Genomic DNA, 18,917 nt, shown 5'->3' with positions numbered 1-18,917 from the left:
AAGGTTAAAGGAATACATTTGGTTGAACTAGTAAACAGGATCCATGTGAGAGGTACTGCATAAGATAATGTTATTTCTTCTTCAAGTCATTAATGGTCATCCACTTTTCTCCTTATTCATGAGATGTACACCAATAATCAACCATCTCATGAAAAACAAAACAACAAAACATCCCAATATACAGTTAAATACATGGCATTTCTTCTATCACAGAAGATTGCACTTTGCTGGCAAAAGAAACCATCAGTAAGCTCAGAAATGACAAATGCAATTCAGTTTATTCACAGTGAGATGAGCAGTACACTTTTGGCAGTTTTAGGTTATTGAACTGAAGAAAATGGACAGACTTCCGTTCAAAGCTAAGAAATGCTCTTTGATGGGTGATTAGTATGACAATCAAAATAAGCACATTCAAAATAAATAAATTAGGATTGGATGGGTCAAAAGTTTTATGCTACTTCTAACCCTGAAAGTCAAGGGCCAGAGCTTGCAGTCCACTGGGATTTAGATGGATGAAAAAGAATAACAATGAAAAATAGTGAGGGAAGGAAGGTTTGGTCAACATGTGATTAATCCTTTTGACAAGCACAATGTTTCCTATAACCATATTTTCATGGTACAGCATTTTTAGTGTAATTAACTTTCTATAATAAATGTTGAGGAACTCCTAGATTATGAGTGACTGAAATAAATTTTGATAAAAAGGATGCTTCACTTCATAATCAGATGCAATTAGAGGGCAACACTTTAAAATACACAGGGATGTACACTTATTTAATAGCACAAACATAAATAAATCCAAATAAGATATTTAAACCTATTTTTGGTTTTCTTCTGGATCTCTTGAGTGATTATAATACACACTTCTTCAGGGGAAGAAACTGAGGTTTTTTAATATTAATTGTATATCTTACAGCTATTTCATCTTTTTAATGAGTCGGCTATAATGTAATTAATATAAAATAGATCCCCCTAGCATTTTACTTATTAGCTGCAGATTAAAAATGAGAACAAAAGGATGATGCTGGATGACATACTGATTGGTATGACCTTAATCCTAGTAAGTGCCAGTACACATTATCCACCAATGCCTACATGTAATAACAAAACTGATTTATTTTCTTTACTGATTTCTCTTATCACCTGTTTTTGTTTCTCTTGTTGTTGTTTTATCTTCTGACATTCACTCACCTAATGGCTTTACTTTCATCCAACTGGTTAATTGTGAGCAACCTACTCAACAACTGAGGAACCTGTGTCGTATTAACAAGCGTATCAGTTCACTTCTAGAAGAGAGAATGACCTAAACATTTATATCTACAAGACAAACAGATAAAATAATAAAGCTGAAGACAACTACACACATGTATAATTATACAACTGTAGACTAATGTCGTTCTTACTAATTGTACATTGCCTTCAGGTAAGTTTGATTTGATCACAAGTGGGAGATTTGCGCATTATGCCGCTCATGGTGATGGGCTTTAAAAGCCTGCCCAAGCCCCAGAGGTTTCCCTGGAGCACCTCCATTTCTTTCCCACTACATTCAGACCAGTTAAGCTATTCATCTGGATAAAAAAAGTGTCCAGGAAGTGTTAGTTTATTTGAATAAAACATTATCTCTAATATTATCTCTAAAACATTATCTCAGTGTAAAACATTACCTCATTATAACAGTAACCCCATCAGAAGCCTGAACCCAGCTTCTCACAGGCTTGTCCTAGGAGAGCTTCAGCCCAATGGGCAGAGGTGACCCAGTACCATACGCCCATGGGAGAGCACCTTATAGACAGGGAGGGACAGGCCACTGCCTACATGGGTGGGACACCTTGTAGGGTGCTGGAAGAATTATTTTTGGCTTGCACAAGACTTCTCGTGGGATATTTAGGAATGCAGCCAAAGGGCAAAAAGGGAGAATAAAGGTAGAAAAGTGTAGAAAAATAGAGGAAGAAGAGGAATAATAGCTAGTTGCATATGAACAGAGTGATGGTTGGTGTGCTTGCCATCTACCTGATAAACAGTCTGTCCTGTCTTCTCACTAAATTCAGTTTCTAGATATTAAAGTGCTATTTTTAGAAATTACCTATTAGAAAATATTTCTTTATAATTAAGTTATTATAAAATACATATTTGGGTTATTTTATTGTCTGAGCCAAGCTGCTGGGGGATCCATATTGTATTTTAAAGTATATATATTCCCCTTAACAGACCTTCATCCTATTGAGCCAGAGGGACAAGCAGAATTATACTGTTAGTGCTATTTGTGTGAATGCTGAGTGTGTGTGCCAGTGTGCTTGGCCATGAGAATATGTGTATAATACGTGAATATATTTAATGAATACATGTGTTTGTGTGTACACCTGTAGGGAATACCTGTTCAACACGAATCTTGGCTGGAGCTGGGAAAAAGCTGCAGCAACAGCCTTGTATCTCTTGGGTTCACAGATGATGAAATCACTAACAGAGAGTCTGACTCATCCAGCAATACAACACGGGTTTAAAAATAAATAAATAAATAAGAATATAGGACAATATCAAAGCCTGTATTATTTTATTTATTCACTAGGCCTTTATTCTTTCTTATGGAAGTTTATGCTCTGGGTGGCAAAGAAGATTCATATTTCTTTAGGAGTGGAAATGTTTCAGTATAAATTAGCTATAGAAGAAATATGTTCACATTTCATGGAGCTCTGTAGCCCTTTAGTACCATTGCTCATAGCAGGCCATGAGCTTTGTGCTGAGTTTTCAAGGCCTCAGAATTGAGGCCTGTCAGGCTTGCTCTGAATGAAATTGTTCTGAGCTGCCTGAGCTTTGTTTTTCTCAGTTTAACGACAGCAGCTTCTCTAGTAGACTAGGTATCTATACGTAATTTATGTTTCTTCCATTTATCTTTGCGTAGTACAACTATAGTTTTATACAGGCAGTAGTAAGATACAGTTATTCCATGTAGATTAACATATTTATGACTCTAACACAGTGATATTCAGAGAAATACAAGGTAGAACAGCAAAGGCCTTGAGAAGAGGAAACACAGGACACTGTACAGACAAGTACACGGAGGGGATGATAAAAGAAGAGGCACAGGCTGGCACTGGAGACCCCAGGGCTGTACTAGTGACCCCTATTGACTCATGACCAGTTAAAGAAATGAAGACTGGAAATGCTGGGTTTGTAACAAAGAGACTTAGTATATATAAAAATTACTGTATGACATTTGTAAAAGTACCATGCATTGTAAATTTGGATGTAATGTGGAGCTGCAGACAAGTGAAGAGCTGGGTGTAAAAGCATGTTAACATCTAGAAATGGACCCCATCTGGGTCCTAGAAGAAAGAGAAAGTCGCAATCAACATGAACATTGTATTCCTCTTGGTGAAGAACTGCAGGTGATGACAATTTGCGGTAACCGTCTCTCAAATAACCACCACCAGAATGAGGCTACCAACCCTGGCACTCAAAGGAGCAGGAGAAGGATATGCATAACACCAGGACAAGGGACAGAAACTAAGGATCATGTGCATAATAGTTTCAATTGTATTGTTCCTTATTTTCCTGTATGACTTATATCTCAATAAAAATGATTTAGATTTGACTGTTAAGATTTCACTATGCATACAATAAATTCTTGGCTTTATACACACACATATATATATAGAAGTGTCCTTCCTCTTTACCCATAAACCAGGTTTTGAGCAAAACATTGTAACACGAAGGTTAATAAAATTGCTGAATTATACTGGCTGTAATGAAATCTGTATTGTACCCAAAATCTTTTAAAAGCCCCATAAGACATATAATAGTAACTACAGAAACACTGTAAGAGCAATATTTCTCATGTGGTGCATCACTGATTTTAAATTTGATCTAGAGGCAAGATTTTCAACTCATCTTTAACTAGGCATCAATTTTCTACACATAATTTTGTAGATGCAAGTAGCTAAAATACAGTTTATGCTTGCTCTGATATAATACAAGGAAACAAAATCTACTAAATAGCTCATGTAAACCATGGGAAAAAAAAAAAAATATATATATATATAAACATAAATACAAATATCAATGGAGAATATGGTAACCACTGGACCATGGATAACCACTGGTTTAGATTATTATGACCTGAAAACAAAAGCTACTAGAGATTCGGATCCATCATTGAAGAATAACTGTTGATGTTGTGACATTTAAATCACCATTCCATGTTTGAAACATAAGCATTAATCTATTCCTTCTCTCCATCTATTGTGAAACAAAATAAAATTAGTAAATGAAATGCAGAAGGCAATGATAATTTCTTTACACTAATATATTTCAATTAATGTCTTGGTTCTATAAACACATGCCAAAAGGCGCTATTTGGGCTCTGCTGAAGGTTCCTTCTACAGAAAGAGGAAATTGCTTTGTTGAATGTCTTTGCTTGATCATTTCTTCCCATCTGATCATGTCCTAAATGACTATGTAATATGCCCCCATTTAAGTGACAGAAATTGATTTGCTCATCTAGAAACATCCCCAGTACATCATACTGCACTGTCAGGGTATGTTTTTCCTATGAGGATATGGTCTAAAGAAGGAAGTGATTTAGGGACTTGGCTTATTTTTCTGTATTAGCACAGGTGTCAAATGGCATTTGAGATGTTCTTGCTTCCAGCTGTCACTCAGAGGATGCATAAAGGGTCTTCCCTAAATCCCATTTGTTGTCTGCTTTACCATGTGAATGCCTCAGATACACCAGGATTAGAGTGCCTCAAATGTCAGTCCATACCTCTGTTTAGGCACCTGAATTCCTCCCACATTGTCTCAAATCATTTAATGTGGGAATGAAAAACAACTGACTCTGTCAGAGTAAGGCCTTTGGTAAGTTATTATTTCTGGAGCTGAATCCTGAATGACATCTCAGTTACAACTCCATGCATTAGTAAAGATGCCAGTGAAATCACTAAAAATTGTATCAGTAAGACCAGCATTAGATATTGGAATGCTAAAAATAATTTTCAGAATATTTTTCTTTACAAACTATCTCGGTTTTGTGTTTCTGAATGTCAGCGTGTTGCTCTGAGTCATAACTCCTTTAAATCCTTTTTTCTTGCAAAGCTTTCAGACAAAATACTGTTCTTTTTCCTGCTCTCTTTCTCCCATGAAGTGCATCTACATATATTTCCCAAGGCAATTATCTGCCTCTTTGCTTTCAGAGGCCCGTTAATCTTTTTTTTACTATTGAACTTGCTCTCTTTTAAAAGTGGCCTCTGTAGGGTGTTACATGTCGTCCCCCCCCCCCCCAAAAAAAAAAAAAAAGGAACAAACAAACAAACTAAAAACCCCACTCACATCACATAGGTATGTTTTTATAGCCCTCCACTACAAGCTCAAAAGAATCACCCTGGATGTATGCTGAATAAAAAAAAAAAAATGTATTTACCAGTAAAACTTTTGCATGGGTGCCTATTCTTCCTGTAGTGCTGAGACAAAGGTTAAGCAGACATGAGATACAAGTGATCTTTTTTGTTTTTTTATTATCACTTTTATTATTATTATACCTACTGTAATGATCCCTCAAAGTATCAAGGTAAAGTCAAGACTCTGCTTTATACCAATGTACATACGCAAAATAAAACACAAACTTCCAAGCCTTATCCTTGAATAAAGTAAGAGAGAAAAAAATGTGAAAAATAAAGCACTATAATTTCCCTTTATATTCTGTAGTCAGGAACTATGAATCCGAGAGCTTAAGGATCATGATTAAAGGTATGTGAAAAAATATATGGCATTGTTGAAAATCACATTTCTCTCAGGTTTGCATAGATTGAGGTGAGACAAAACTCATATCCATTACAACAGCTGAAACTGAATAGTTAGAATTATTTTATTTTATTTTATTTTATTTTATTTTATTTTATTTTATTTTATTTTATTTTATGTTAGCCAATTCGGTAGGAATCCGGACCCAAGAGTTCTCACCCATCTGGTCTACTAACCTAGTGTTGCCTCCCCGAGGTATAATCACCTCAATTCACTTCTTTTATTCTCCAGCTTTGCCTGAGGCCATGAATTGTGATAACGTACACAGAGAAGAATTCCTTGTCTTTTGTTTTTCAAAAGTAGCAGATTGACATGAACAACTAGTGCACTCTAGTTTGTGTACAAGGAATCCTGTAAATGCTTATATATTAATTTCATTAGCAATTTACTGGGTAGCAAAAGTCATAATGACTTTCAGCAGTGCAAAATGTCTGCAAAAAACAAATGTTGAGAAAAAGTAATACAAACAAAAGATGACTTAATATATCGGTCAAGTTAACTAAAATAATGTATTTGTTCTAGTCCCCACTGAAATCAGTAGCTGATCTTATGCCAAAGTCAACGTGGTTACAAATTTTGCTTGAGGCTGACATTGCATTGCCAACCCCATTTCTTTTCACTGAAGTATCATATTGGAATAGTCCCTCCCTAAATCTCTTGTAATATATTTTTTCGTGATGTGTATTGAGTAATAGTTGGTCATTACTGTGATATTGTGCCACTTGAATTGTTATTTTCTGGAAGTTTTGTTGTTGTTGTTGTTGTTTTTCATTGTAGTCTCATATGTCTGTTAGTATATTTAGGAGATTGTTGTTCAGGAAATGTTAACATAATCTCTATTTGGTTCCAAGACAGGGAAGTGGTTGCTCTTTTACCTATCTGTCCTGGAGACTCAGATAAGGATTTTGACTTTTCTGTCAAAGCATCCTAAAGAGCCTTGTGCATATTTGTTTCTTACTAAATGTCATAACACACCTAGGTCAGATTCTTACGTGGCATCAGCAATCTTATTTCTCCAGAAATCAATGAAACTGTGCGTTCATCTGTGCCAACTAGGAATTAGAAACCCATCCCTTCTAGCAATATAGATTTGAAAACAACCTCATCTAATGAATAAGATATTTTTTATGTATCTTGAATAAATTATCTGATATAAAAATATATATTTTCTGATGACATTAAAAAGAAAAAAAAATAGCCATATCACACAAATTCTTGAACCAAGAACAGGCAAAAGTCCATATTTCCATATTGGATACGAGTCTACAGTATACTTAAGCAACAACTAAGCAACAATAGTGCAGACAATTGTGAGCCAATAATATTGTGAGCCAATGATAAACTTGTATGTGGCTTCTAAAGCAATCACCTCAATCTATACATAAACCTTGGACTGCTTTATTTTTTTTCTACAGATTGTAGACAAATTCTACTTTAAGTGGAGAAAAAAAAATATCTTGAAAAGAAATACACAGACAAAAAAAAAATGGTGGCAATGCATTTAATGACAGGGAAACTGGCTTAGGCATATCTCGTCCCTTACATCAAGCACATGCTAAGTGGTTTCAAGTCAGTCAGTGTGATCAGGAGAAAGTCTGGAGTCAAAAAGGAAAATAAGGAAATTAGATGATGACAAAAGCACCCAAAAAGTCCTTGGAAAATTAATGCTGAAAGCTTCAGTAATAACCCAGGCCAACTTTTCATTCCACTCAGATACACAGGAGAGTGGGGAAGTTTTTACATTGCCAGACATTTTTAAATGTCACATTTGCTTATAAAGAGAAGATGCAGGATTCAATGAAAATGCATAAATTTAATCTCAGCTATGTGGAGGTGTCTGGACTTGTTCTGAACTTTATCCTACTTTATCGTACCTTAAAGTGTGCAAAAAAAAATACAGTTGTGAGGGTCTGATCTTTAAAGGCCCTGAATGCTTCAGATGAGACACTAAACAGTTTTAATAGTCACTGACTCTGAAGTATGTGCAGAGAAGACAGGGGAAGAGTCATCTGTCCCCTACATACCACAACACAGTGCCAGGCAAAGGTATTTTAGCTCTTTCTGAATAAGCTCAGCAAGGAGGAGCAGTAGGATACTGGTGTGGTATCTCATCCAGAGAAATTAGATCCCACAAAGATGTTTCATGACATAGGATTGCTAATTCAGCTAAACTGCTTCTGGCATCCTAGGTAGCGAAACAGGACAATTTGTGTTTGAACTAGCAATAGTTCTCAGCACCATAATTATTTCATATTATATTCAGAGTCCCAAATGCACATTCAGTATCAATGAATAAGCTGTCTCAAGCTGTTTTCTGGTTCAAGTGTACTGCTTGTGTCCAGTACCTTGAGCAGCGCAACATCTCATGTATGAGCAACTCCAGATTGAACTTCTTTTATTTATTTAGCCAAATATATATATAATCAAATAAAACTTGAGTAAAATTAAACACTTTATGGAATATAAAGTATTAAGTTGTTCAGTAGGCCAAAATAGATTTTCACAATATATCTTCAGTAAAAGAAGGCTTTGATCTATCAGTGACACTTGACTCTTAGGGCAATGTGAAAAAACACCTTTACAATTTAAAATGAAAGTCTGTAATATCAAAGTCCCATCTGTAATGACCAACATTCATGTTTCATAAGAAGCTAATTAGAGTAAACTTACGCTAAAATGAAAATGGGAATTTATTTTTCTTTCCTACCCTGATTCAACTTCAGAATTCAGTATTGTTAAAGCTCTTAACTTTCTTTATAGATGAAGATAGAAATAAAATTATGGAAAAATCAAATTTTTTAAAGCATTTATTTTTCTTGCTGTCCTGGAACATCTGGAGGACAGCCTGGTCTTGGGGATCTTTGCTAGGAAAAGATTTGGAAGCTAGGGAGGCCCTTGCTGAGCCAGAGCTGGTGAACCCAGCAAGCACCAAGGAGTGTTGATGACTGTGGTGTGGGAGCAGCTAAAACACAAAACTAAGAGAGAGAATGCTTATTGTTGGTTGGTGAGACCAGAAGATCAGAAATCAGTGATGCTGGTACAAAATCAAAAACCCTGGAGGAAAGGGCAGGTTCCTTACATGTTCTGCACAAGGAAGAGGTAGTTCTGGTTTATATTAAATTTAGGAGATCAAGTGTTTACATTTGAAGTATTGTTATCCAGTGTTTTCCAGTTACTTAAAATATAGTAACAGAGCCCTGAACCATATAATAATGAGCTAGTAAGAGGGAAAAAAAAAAAATTCCACTTTGCGGCAAGAAAGCAGAAACAGTGATGTTAAGCATCCAAATTCACACCAATAATGATATCCAGACTGCTAGCCTCTTAATGACAAGACCAATGTTTTAATCGCTTTTCTTTCCTGATTTCCATTTCTCCATATGCCACATTTTATGACCATAATCAAGTCCGTTGACTTATGTGCATCATCATTTAGTCATCCATCTTTTAAAATATTTGCCTCACAAAGGCTGCTGGAGACAAACATTCCATGAATCATTAAATACTTCAATTGAAAATCACTCCAAACATGACCATTAATATTAGCTGTATTAATAATAATTAGTAATGGCCATTAGATCAGATGTTTGTAGTGCTCATGATTCTTTTCACTAAAGAGCATCTGTCTTTTAAGAACAACTGTTGAAAGTTAATTGTCAGGTGGTCTTAATGGCATACATTCATACTGAGGCTATAATGAACCATAAAATGAAATTCCCTAGGATGCTAAATCTTCAGACTAAAATGTTAAACTTACATAAGCTTTTTATTTCCAAGACAAGTTTAAGACAGTAAGAATAAGTGCTTAATAAATGATACGCATATAAATGTGTTTCTTGCTTTCTGGAAACCTATATGAATGTATCACTCATTAAATTCAAATCAGTAATGTGTAGTAAATGAAGCTCAGGTATCAGGTAAATTATAAGAGATGTCTTTTTTCTTTTTTTCTCCTGACTCCTGGGCATAGAGCACCAAACATTCACAGAAGGATAAGAATATAATTGTCCTATGGAATAAGACTCACTTTTTTTTTTTTTAAATGGGCTTCCTCTGTCCACATAAACTAAAATTTTGCATTGCAGAAAGCAAGCTTCTCCTTTAAGTACCATCAATAAAGCTTCCTGACCTTTTCACGCCTTCTATAAGGAAGCTAAATGTTACTCACTTTTCACATTCAATAAAAACTATTACTGTGTTCTAGTTCAATGCATATCTGTGTCATCATGAGGAAAGTTACTTTGCAGTACGTATTAATCTTGCCTTTAAAGTTCATATCCAAACTTATAAATTGCTAAATGTGTTGCTTTGGTTTATTCATGAACCCCATGTAGTTTTGTGACAAAGTAACTTGAAGTTCATCTGAAGGTCTTCAGATATTTGGCCTTTCAGATCTATTTGTCACTGATTTTATTATTATTATTATTATTATTATTATTATTAACAACTAAAATCAACCTGTTGATATTTTACATTTAGCTTTATGACAGACAGAATAACACTGAATTAAAAAATAAAAATAAAAATCAAACAGATAGTTCTTCTGGACAGGCCTTCACCTGGCCAAAGGGGTACAGTAGCACTATTTTAAGTACAGGCATATTCCCCACCTAAGAATATGAATATCTCAACACTTCTGATGCGATAATGGCCATGGTCAACATTTTTTGTGACTGCAGTAAGGTTACCAAATTTGAAACTACATTGGAGTATCCCACCAACTGTGTCTTCCTCATCATATTTTCTTCAGCTGAGACCCTCTAATAGATTCCTGAGATCTTAGTAAGTTACAACTTGCATGTGAGCATCTCTAAACAGAAAAATTGTGGATTTAAGAACTCTGATGAATTTATTTATCTTTGTCCAGGCTTCAGACATAGCAAATTATGGTTGAAAGCACAGAGTTAAAAGCTAAATCCACAAGGGCAACACAAAGAGAGTTTTTACACTCAATGGAGCTAGGATTCCTCTCATATAAATATAGACCAGTACTCTGTAGAAAGTTACTTTTCAGCTAGTTGCCTTATATTCCCTTTATAGCCAATCCAATGAAAAGAAATAGAAGCCTTTAAACACTTCTGGTTTTGATGTGTATTTTTGGCTGAGATATTTCATACTCTAGAATGGCCTATATCTCTCAGTCACTATAAGAGAAATCATTATAAGAAGCTCCCACCCTGGAAGCTCTTCCTTTTTATCTCTTAGACTTAGCAGGTAGCTTTCAGAAAAGTTAGAAACTGGAAAAGTCCTTTTTCAACTGGAGCTGTCAAAATCCTCATCCTGCTCTATAAGAGGAAGCATTTTAGAGTTGTTTGTTCTAAACTTTCTATCAGGAGGCCTTTGACAATTTCTGTGTAATTACATTATTGTTCAAAATGTATTAAAATTACTTATGGAAGCACTGAGAATCCATATTTTGGGTTCTTAAGAATCTAATAATGATCAGAAATATGTAGATAAAACTTAGTCTGTGTTCTCCTAAAATGCAATCCCAATGTCATCCTTTGAAACATCTGGAAATTGTTTATGTCATACAGGGCATGCAATAAGTCATATGAAGAAAATAAAAAAATAAAAAAAATTAGAAGTGCAAACCGGGGATATTTAATCTCTCAAGTGTTTGTGGTTCTGTTGGTTAGTCTCAGCTAAAAAGCTATGAAAGAGTTAAAAAAAAATAAAAAAATAAAAAATCATAGAATTATCTAGGTTGGAAAAGATCTTCAAGATCAGCAAGTCCAACCATCAGCCTGACCTACTGAGTACCATCACTACCATCACTAAACAACGTCCCTGTGTCTTCTCTCACTTCTCCTCAAAAAACATCTAGCAAAGCATTTGGCTGTCTGGTCCTTCAGTGTTACGGAAGCCCCTCTGAACCCCCACCCCCTTTCATGGTGCACTAATGAAACTAAGCTGCTCTTTTCCCAGGGGATAAAGGATAAATCCCTGCTCTGCAGTCAAATCACCCAGCCCATACTCCTGACTTCTGATACAAAACCTAACTGGGTATATGTGAGGGCCATTCTTATTCTGACGTGGTATGTAGGTATCACAGACCTACAGACCAGTGCCTGTCTCCTCTTGTGTTCACGACATCCCCTTTATGTAAGAGCCTGCAGAAGTGGTCAAAGAGCAGGTGGCCCCAAAGATATACAGACAACATCAAAAAGCAAACACTAGAATTCTGACAAGCATCCTAAATCTAGGATTTTTTTACTGATTTGCTAAACAACACTGAATGTAACTTGCTACTCATATATACAATAAAAAGGCTGGAACTGAAGTATAATGGCTGGTAACTTCAGAAATCAACATCAGCATTAATCGGTTAGAAAAAATGCTGAACAAAATCAAAAGGATTCTTCAAATTATTTCAAAAAGCAAGATACTGATGAATGTTGATAAATTCTGTTATGTATGTGTAAGACTAAAATTTACTTCTGTGGTTTTAGCAGTATGTGCAGTGTAGAAAGGCAATTCTCTCACCTCATGTGATATAGTGTTACAAATAAACAAGAGCAGATTCTTCCAGAAAACTAAGTCAGATCATGCAACTGAATTTGACAACCTAATGTGAGATTTCTAAGTGCAAAATTTCCTTCAGCTGCCCTGAAAAAGGGCAAATTAAACTTAAAATGCATACAGCCAGATCTGGATGTGTGGATGTGTGGAATTTCCAAAGAACTCATCCAGTCTTAATAGTGACGTTTTGGCTACTTACTCCTCTGTAGCTAAAATTTTCATTTTCTCCCTTCCTTTCCCCATTTTGAAAGAGCTAATTTAAAACACTAAAACAAGTGTCTTGCATTTTCCATCCTTTTTACCTCCCTTGGTTTTAATGAAAATAAACTTTTGGTAGTGTTTTGTAAAAAATATATCAGCCTCTATTTTTCTGTAGTTTAATCAGAGCAATTTCAGTGAGCCTGTGTCAAATTTTCAGAGTCATCTGCCTTTTCTTGTATCACAATGAGACAGACACTGAGGTAATATTATTTTTCAGCCTTTCCATTTTTCTGGAGTACCAGTTTAACTATTTCAATAGCAGGGTAAAAACAAAAGCTACTTTAACTTCAGTACTATTCAGAAAACTCTATACAGATTTAAATCACAGACCCATGTCTGCATGTTCTTAAAAATAATTATAAGCAACAATTTCCAGAAAGCATCACAGACAGAAAAAAGTTTCATGAATAGAAAACACTCATATTAAATATACTTGAGGGTCATGAACGCATTACTATTTAAAACATTTTGGTCTTTAGACAAACATTCTTCATTTTTTCTATTGTGTGAGGTGTGTCACCTGAGAGATTCATCCTGCTTAACTGTGCACATCTGAAAGTTAGGTCTGTCTATAATAGTCATCAGATACTCCTTTTGGTGTAGGGGAAAAGCAGTGGGGGAAAGCAAATTCTTCCAGGGTGAAATCTGGCTGACTTTTTCAGATGTGCTTTAGGATGGGATGAAGCTTATCAGAAGAATGCTATGTTTCTCAACTGGTAAAAAGGCACATGCAGACGTCAGCATTCAGTCAGCTGAAATCTTCAGAGCCTGAGAAGGAAAACACCTCCATTCTCTTCCAAAACACTACAGTCCCAAAAGAGCTTTAGTACCTTATCATAATCTTACTCTATCTTAAGGGTGAAAAGCTGTCAATTCATCAAGTCATTGAAAAAAAATCATTTTGTATCAAGAATGATACATATGCTGAGACACTCAGTACACATAAAAGCTTTGTTCATGTGCCAGCCACCAGCTGAATCTACATGGCTGTCTTTATCTTCCACATTTACAGCTTTCTTCCTCTAGCATTGATTAGATCATCTCACAGATGCAGAACAAAGTTTTCATTCCCTTGCACTGAGCCTCAGAAATAAAAACAAAGAAGCTGTTGGGTTACAAGTGCAACACTTGCAAGTATATTTTTGGTCACTTATTCTCATAGCAGATACAAATACACAGCTGAGTATGAACAAAAGACTGCAAATGTTGCCATGTTTTGCATATTTCCCCATACATTTCTACCGTAATAAAACTGTTTTAAGATTTTCCTGATCACCAGGGGACTTCTGGGCATCTTCCGGGAGCAAATGAAAAGCAAAGCAAAACCAGGTGAACATCTGGTTGTGAACGTCATTGGGAGTTTACTGAAAATCTTCACACAGCTGGATTTTATTCAGTTGGGTGCAACATCTCGGTAGGGAGTATAACATTTTAATATGAATTTGATTTCCTATATGTCATTAACGCTTTCCAGACTGACATCAGTCCTATGGAAAAGATATTTATAACGTTGTCAGGGTTTCATTTCAAAATCCTGTGTCTCCACTGACAGTACAGTAAAGTGTACTGTAAAGAAACAGTAAAATGAATTCCTCAGAAACTAAAGTAATACATCTCTCTTTCTACAACCCCATTTCAAATCATTCAGAACAGTTGGAAAAATATCTGTACTTCAGAAACAGCACATTAAAAAAAAAAAATAAATTGTGCAGCTTGTTTACTTCACATTATTCAAACTAGCTTACAGGATAAAAGCAGCAACTTCTTGCCCAGTACTGTTCACTACCACAGTTGCAAAATGCAATGCAAACAGTAATGAAAATGTTTCTACAGTGTATCTTTGAGTGGTGGCACAAAAAAAACAAACAAACAAAAAATCCCCCACCAGGATTGAGTGTCAATTTTATCTTTAAATTTGGGTTGTTTTTAGGATATTTCACTCTGCTTGTCACTTTATACATTCATGGCAGCACTCCCACTGACTTCAGCAGCAGTTGTGAATGATCAGCACTTCCATAAATCACAACCAGAGCTTTCAGTCAGGCATCCTATCTCCTATCCCAGCCTTGACTGCATCCACATCTGTATGGACCACATGTTTGGCTTCACTTCTACATCTTCTGCATTCACGTCAGATTTGATTCTGTTTCCGTGCTGTTAAAGGCAGGACTAAATGCAGGACATAGAATAATGAGCACATGATTGGCAAATCCCCTGTTGTCAGCCTGAAGCAGGGGTTTCCCTGCATGTTCCCTGTTTTTTAGAAAGGACCATACTTGACTGAGATGTAAGTGAAAGGTTTACAGCATGAACTGCATCAGATCACTGCTGCGTGCGATAAACGAAGATTTCTGCAGATAAAAATTCATAGTAGAGATGTGTGTCATGGAGAAATTCAAGATAAAGCAGCATTAAAAAAAATGATAATAGAAACTTAAAGTGAAAAATCTCATACAATCTTCCATTCTAATCTTCTGTTATGACTATGTTGCTAGCTGCAACAATAAACAGAAAATCCCTCTGCTGAAATTAACAGCATAATACATTTTGATCTGCAATTATCTCATGTGAAAACTGTCAGCAGGTCCCCAGAAGATACTCTCCGAAGTGGTACATTTATTAATACTAAAGACTTTTAGTATAGGTTTTATTCTCTTTTTATTAAGTTATCATTTTATTTATACTCCTACAATATTAGAAAAATTGCTTTTAAATACACTCCATAGGATCACAGGTCAAGCTGTCTCTGGTGTATCTCATCATTTTACAAAAGATTTCCTTCATCTTCCAGAGTAAGTAGATAAACCACTAATCTCTATTTTTCAATTAGGAGAAATAAGGCATTTAAAGATCTCTGAAGTGGTTTTCCATTTTATTGATGTTTACTGGAGATACAAAAATGCCTTTCATGCTCTTTGTTCTTACACATTACTAAAGCCATACAATAAAATTACTGTGAAACCTGAAATGCTTATTTTAGTCATACCAAGAAGTTACAACTGAATACAAAATTACTTATAAATGAAGTTTCAATAAAAAAATCAGCTATTACATAAATATTTTATCTTGATGATAATGTCCATTCAAAACAAATAGCTTTTAAAGAATTTCCAGATCTACCAGCTGTCAAAGTTTTAGTGATCAGTGTAAAATTTTTAGTAATAAGAGTTCCTATTAATAAAGTATGAGACTGTTACCCATATTTTCAAGTCAAGTACTATCACCTCTGAAAAGCACAGCTCAAGGTCAGAGGTTGGACTCAATGATCTTGAGGTCTCTTCCAACCTAGAAATTCTGTGATTCTGTGAAGGCAGACCATGGAAATAAGGATGTTTGCTTTTCTTTGAAAACTTCTTTGAGATCCTAGGACAAATAACAGCTATATATTAGCCATGACCACTGTTATTTCTGTTCATTTATTCCAAGTCTGCAGGCCAGCTCTCAAGACTGTATGAGATGATCCCACAGGGAGGTGCTAAGAAAGAGCAATGAACTTTATCCATTTTTTTTTTCCATCCTCAAACACCAGTCTGAATATATTGCAATATTTCAAATACACAGCTGAAATAAAATCCTCAGTTTATATGGTGAGTGATTAGAATATTTCACAATAATTCTGACCTGTGTTAATATAACCCTGATTACTTCTCTATTTGACTACTTACCTGAAGGCAGCCATTCCTTGACTCTCAGATGGAAAAGGGATCTTATACTGTGAGACCTACAGAGGTATCATGTACTGCAGCACTGATACCAAAATCTGATTATGTAAGCAACAGAAGTAAATTCTCACATAATGTGACAACATGCAATACTTTCCCTTCATGAAAATAGTTTATCATACAATGCTTCCCCCAAAATGAAAAATAAAAAATGAAAAATGGTAATTCTGAGCAATGACAGCACTAATATTTTCACCTCTGATTTTCCACCAAATACACAAACTTTCCTCTAAGGTTGCAATCTGCCTGGAACATCCATATGACATCAGGCACTTTAGCAAGTGGTTAAGCTAAAAATGGAAGAGAAGAAATAATGAGTGAAGCACAGCTGAAGGTCGCCATGTGTACACTTGTCCCTGGTAGCTGCTGCTGGAAGAGACAGTTCAGATCAACCTGCTCTGCAGAGCAATGATCTGTGAGATTGGATATGAAATTTCCAGAAGTCAAACAGGAAACGCAGATGGCTCACACCTTCTCAGGGCAGAGACCTTATTTTGTATTATAACACATTATTGCACAAACCTGTACGAAATGGTTACAAAAAGCAAACATTTCTTAAGAGTTCTGCCCTTTCTCATTCTCCTGAGGGACTACTGTTTCCACTCCTAAAAATGTTCATAACCTCCTTGAATGAACCTGATCCTCCTCCCCCCACCCCCCACCCCCCACCCCGTTGCTCTGCTTTTACTCCAGCATTTTTCAGTAACTGAAAAATCTTGCTGAACAATATCCATCTCCAGATTTCAGTTATTATTTTTTCCAAGCTCTCTCTGTGCTCAAGAGACTATAAGGAAGGAGCATAAACATGCAATTACAATGTTGGATGAATGAGACCTGTTTCAATGTTTGGACCCAAATGACCCTTCATTGCAATTGTTCCAGGGAATGAAATGCCTCTTAATGTTTGTTAAATACCACCAACAAGGGACCTTATCTGTAACTATATATAACAGAGTGTGAAAATGATGTAATGTTTCAAAACCATCTGGAATTCATGCTGTGGCTGACTTTCTCAAATTGATTTTTATAAAGTAATTTAAAGTTATGTGCTAAAACAGTATTAAGCCACTCACTCTAGAGTTTGCCATTGTTCACTGGCTCTGCTGTGTGCTTGCTGACAACAACACCAAGCAGATCTCATCAGCTGCATGTTTTTCAGCACAACAGGAAGATTTGCAAAACAAACAAACTGAAGATGAACAAGTATCAAAAGAGACAAAGCGGGTGGAAGGCATTATTTAGACTTGAAGATAACAAGAGCAACAAAGATTCAGAAGGTGCTGTCATGAAGGATCTGGATTCATAATAGATATCTACCATAGACTGAAGTGCAGCACAAAAGGGCAGGAGTGCATTCACTTGTCCATTTGGGCAGAAGCAGAGTGAGTTTACTGAAGTTTATTAATGTTAACATTACTGAAATGGGAACTTGGTTACACATCTCTACTTCTAACAATATATAGTTCATCTCAAATATCTTTCCCTCAGAGTTATCATAACCTTTTCACTTGCATCTGATTCTTCTTGGATACTTCTATAATTATGTCTGCAAACAGTGAATCAGTATGAAATCATTGTTATTTTTACAAAACATCAAACATCAAACCAAGACATGAGACTTCCACCACAAATTAGCTTCAGTTTATTACTGTAAATTTCATCCTGTTTTAAGGGCTATGTATCCTAGTCAGTATTTCACAGTCAGAGTGACAATGTGATTATTTATTTATTTATTATTAGCTGTGGTGGTAAAGACCGCAGCAGACAATGAGCCCCTGAGATCTATGAAAAATTGGACAGATTAATGATACTGAGATGGGAGGACAAATAAATCTACTAAGTTGCTTGTCCAACAGAAGACAACATCATATTAACATCGTATAACTGAAGGGCCCTCTCCAAGTACTTTTTCCTTTCTTTTAGTATCAGACCTGTGGGTTTTGTTGTTTGTTCGTTTGTTTTTCCACTCCATTTGCAAGAGGATATAAGGATTCAATCTTCAAAGTAGCTCAAAAGATATTTTGGGACACATGAATTTGGGAAAAAAATCTAAACAACTGTTTCCTTGATGTAAGATGGAATTCCTCATATAATTAATAGCTACAATAATAAAGCATTATGCCGGTTAGCAGATATGTAGTGCCTATAATCGTTCATCAGTATTAACTTGCATCTCAAACTGTGTTCACAGATCAGGCTGTCTGTACAGAAGACAATGTTATATGATCACATAAAAGTTTTATTGCATCAGGTTTGAAATGGCCAAGTGAATTATGCTGGCCAGCTCAAGTTTCTTCCAATAAAAAAGCTTTATAACTCCATCCTGTACTTTGTTTAAACCTCACATTTCATAGAAATGCTATTTTAGAATTATTTTTTATTAAGACTTTAAAAAATCTATTGGGACCATAATTTGTATTTCTATGCATGTAAAATCCAGGCTACTTTGATTTCATTCATCTATCTAACTGTATACAGTTAGTAGGAAAAAAAAAATTACGAACTAGAAAACTTTTACAACTATTTAGCTAACATTCTATGTTATGTTGCTAGTGCAAATAGAGAAGTAATTCTCCTGTCAACAGAATGATACTGGTGAAGAATGGGAAACAGAGA

The 18,917-nt window shown here is 35.5% G+C and overlaps 1 protein-coding gene across 2 annotated transcripts in view; it reads right to left on the bottom strand.

The window, feature by feature from the left end:
- Positions 1-18,917, bottom strand: part of TENM4 (teneurin transmembrane protein 4) — a 1,639,674-nt gene that overhangs the window by 1,326,070 nt on the left and 294,687 nt on the right. The gene's annotated exons all lie outside the window — the stretch shown is intronic.

Source organism: Anas platyrhynchos, chromosome 1 (genome assembly GCF_047663525.1).
Source record: "Anas platyrhynchos isolate ZD024472 breed Pekin duck chromosome 1, IASCAAS_PekinDuck_T2T, whole genome shotgun sequence".
NCBI lineage: Eukaryota > Metazoa > Chordata > Aves > Anseriformes > Anatidae > Anas > Anas platyrhynchos.
Note: the sequence above shows the minus strand (reverse complement) of the source record. Positions and strands in the feature narration are given on the sequence as shown.